At 37.5% G+C, this 3,993-nt stretch overlaps 1 pseudogene; it reads right to left on the minus strand.

The window, feature by feature from the left end:
• Window positions 1-2,945: 2,945 nt before the first annotated feature.
• Window positions 2,946-3,147, minus strand: LOC143643352 (phosphatidylinositol N-acetylglucosaminyltransferase subunit Y-like; annotated as a pseudogene).
• Window positions 3,148-3,993: the final 846 nt, after the last annotated feature.

Genomic DNA, 3,993 nt, shown 5'->3' on the forward strand with positions numbered 1-3,993 from the left:
ATCAGATAAAGGTCTAGTATCCAGAATTTATAAAGAGATTGTTCATCTCAACAACAAAAAGACAGCCAACCCAATTACAAAATGGGAAAAAGACTTGAACAGACACCTCTCAGAAGAGGAAATACGGATGGCCAAGAGGCACATGAAGAGATGCTCAATGTCCCTGGCCATTAGAGAAATGCAAATCAAAACCACAATGAGATATCATCTCACACCCACCAGAATGGCCATTATCAACAAAACAGAAAATGACAAGTGCTGGAGAGGATGCGGAGAAAGAGGCACACTTATCCACTGTTGGTGGGAATGTCAAAGGGTGCAACCACTGTGGAAGGCAGTTTGGCGGTTCCTCAAAAAGCTGAATATAGAATTGCCATACGACCCAGCAATACCATTGCTAGGTATCTACTCAAAGGACTTAAGGGCAAAGACACAAACGGACATTTGCACACCAATGTTTATAGCAGCATTATTTACAATTGCAAAGAGATGGAAACAGCCAAAATCTCCATCAACAGAAGAGTGGCTAAACAAACTGTGTTATATACATACGATGGAATATTATGCAGCTTTAAGACAAGATAAACTTATGAACCATGTAATAACATGGATGGACCTAGAGAATATTATGCTGAGTGAATCCAGCCAAAAAGTAAAGGACAAATACTGTATGGTCCCACTGATGTGAACGGACATTCGAGAATAAACTTGAAATATGTCATTGGTAACAGAGTTCAGCAGGAGTTAGAAACAGGGTAAGACAATGGGTAATTGAAGCTGAAGGGATACAGACTGTGCAACAGGACTAGATACAAAAACTCAAAAATGGACAGCACAATAATACCTAATTGTAAAGTAATCATGTTAAAACACTGAATGAAGCTGCATCTGAGCTATAGGTTTTTGTTTTGTTTTGTGTTGTTTTGTTTTGATTTTACTATTATTACTTTTATTTTTTTCTCTATATTAACATTCTATATCTTTTTCGGTTATGTTGCTAGTTCTTCTAAACCAATGCAAATGTACTAAGAAATGATGATCATGCATCTATGTGATGATGTTAAGAATTAATGATTGCATGTGTAGAATGGTATGATCTCTAAATGTTGGGTTAATTTCTTTTTTTCCGTTAATTAAAAAAAAAAAAAAGAGAAGGGATAATTGGAGATGAAGGGATACAGACTATACAACGGGACTGGATATAAAAACTCAGAAACGGACAGCACAATACTACCCAATTGTAATGCAATTATGTTAAAACACTGAATGAAGCTGCATGTGAGGCATAGGTTTTTTGGTTTTGTTTTTTTTGTTTTTTTTTCTTTCTATTATTGTTTTAATTCTTATTCTGTTGTCTTTTTATTTCTTTTTCTAAATCGATGCAAATGTACTAAGAAATGATGAATATGCAACTATGTGATGTTATTAAGAATTACTGATTGTACATGTAGATTGGAATGATTTCTAATTGTTTTGTTAATTCTTTTTTTAATTAATAAAAAAAATAAATAAATAAAAATAAAAAAAAAAAAGTGTTAGAATTGCATTTTTAATCCAAATCTGCCCAACACAAAAATCAGGCCTCTTCTATATCAATTCTATAATCTGTTTCTGTATACTTGCAATAAATTCTATATTTGTAATTAAGCTGTTTGGAGTATTCATGAATTGGATATATCAAATTTGTACTGTATGTATTAACATTCCAGGGAAAAATTTCTATTTTTAATTCAGGAAAATACTAACTGCGGACCAAGAAAATGGGTTACATTTCAGTGAGTCCTTTCCTTACCTTTCATTGCCATTTCGTACCTGATCACAGGGACGTTTTTAAAAGTCAGAAAGGAAGGATAATTGCAACATACAGTGATTTACCGTACAAACTACTTGACAGATCAATTATGCCATAAACAAATGGCTCTGCATGATTATTTCCTTTTTGCTAATGATAACATCCAAGGCCACACACTTGTGATTCAATCCAAGTCATTTTATTCTGAAGTCTGTGCTTTTTCTACCTGGCCCTTTCATGGGTAGTTGGAAAGAGATTTCCCCTCCACATCTTCTTCCCACTATAAGACAACTATCCTCTCTAGCTATAATTAAGAACTACTGTTTTGAGCACAAAACATGTATATTGAAATGGGTACTGACTTTGGAGTCGTGCAGACCTGGGTTTACTTAAATCTTTGCTCTGCCACCTACTGGTGTGTTGGAGAAGATAATGTCTGAGTTTTCAGTTATTTCTCAATTATACACTCCGGAAGGATCAACTCTTAAGAGATCCACCCTGGCTTGGTCCATCTCATAGCCACCCCAGGGTGCTTCCACAGAGCTGGATATGAAGCATGAGTCTTTTTTTTTTAATTGGACAGTATTGAAATCTTATTTTCCAGTGTATGCATTTGATGTCAAAGAAATTAAGTTAATTTTCCAAACTCAAAACTTTTGCAACAACATGAAATTTCCATTTTACAGTAAGGTTTATGTAACACTAGTTCAAATGCATTTCTCTAAAACTACTCTAATACTGCTCCTTTGGAATTATTTTAGTCATCCCTAACGTGACTTAACGAAAGACCTTGAATCAAAACAAACAAAATTTCAAATGACTAACTTTTAAATGAGTGAGACAACAAATAGTCATAATTGATGACAGCGGCTGTTAATCCTCAAGAAGACACTTTGTCAAAATGTGTCTTCTGAGACAGCAGTTGTTCTAAGTCAGAAGCTTCAAAAAACAAGACTGAACAAGAGTACAATAACAGAAGCTTTTGCATCTTAAGCATTCCATAGGCCTAAGCCTGACAGATGTAAGGCAAAGCATCTTCCTACAAACTAAATGGCCTCCAGTATTTCTATCTAGTTGAACTTTCAGAGATAAGAGCCCAAGACACATCATTATTACATATACACCATCTTGGCTCTGGTTGCATTAATGATTTCTAGAGTTCAATACCCATCCAAGTCCAAAGCTGGAAGAACACATAAACTGGTATGGTAATTGGCAAGAGCAGACTGTAAAGCACAGGCTGCAGTGCTAGTGCAGTGCTGTGGGAAGTTTGCTTCAACAGAGGCAGAATGGAACAGTCCTGCTAAAGCGACCAGCGGAATAAGGACAGTCAACGTAGGAGGAGACAGAAACATTTTCCCCACTCATTACCTGCCTCCCTGATTTTTGAAAAGGTATATAGCATTAGCAAAATTTAAGTGTTGTGTGTTTTCTTCAATTAAGATCTAGTGCTGCTCCAGCTCTTCTTGCTTCTTATTTTGATGTGTCATCCCAGCTGCCTGCGGTGTCATATCAGGAACGCCATCAATGACTGGATATGCTATTCCCAGCACTTCATTAACCAATACATGTGTCGGTGCTTCATATTTGAGTGGCTTCTTGGAGAGCGGGCACCCCCTGGAACTTCAGCAGCGCAGGATCGAAGGCCCCGGGCGACTCCTCCGTGCTCCTTCTCCCCGGACCGTGCAGGGGGCCGGCATGAATGCGCCACTGCACTGCTCCACGTCCTCGGTCAGCCCTGGCTGCGCTCACTGCCCTCAGTCCGGCTCAGCTGAAGTGGGAGTCTTTATACCTGATGGGAAGGGTTCAAATTTCCCTCTTTCCAGTTTAAGAAAGCTGCCCCACTCTCTCAAACTTCCCCCAAAGCTTTTTCCTTCCTCTCTTGTTGAGGACACTTACCATAATCTCCTCATATGCGCTCAGGCTTTCCAGAAAGCTGGGAAGAAATATTGTCTTCAAGTAATTTTGGTTTTGGAGCCCTGAAAACCCTTGTAGAGACTGGAGAACACAAAGTGCATCGCCTCCTTCTTGGCAAGACCAGGGAAAATATGGAGCAAAATCTACAATATAACGTTTCAATGTATTATATTATCATATATACTTCCTCCAAAATTGTATGTATATACCTTTTGCAAACACTGTGTTAAGTATATATATCTATGAATAGTTATATTGGTAAGTGCATTTATAGGTTTTCAGTC

Source organism: Tamandua tetradactyla, chromosome 8, assembly GCF_023851605.1.
Source record: "Tamandua tetradactyla isolate mTamTet1 chromosome 8, mTamTet1.pri, whole genome shotgun sequence".
NCBI classification, from domain to species: domain Eukaryota; kingdom Metazoa; phylum Chordata; class Mammalia; order Pilosa; family Myrmecophagidae; genus Tamandua; species Tamandua tetradactyla.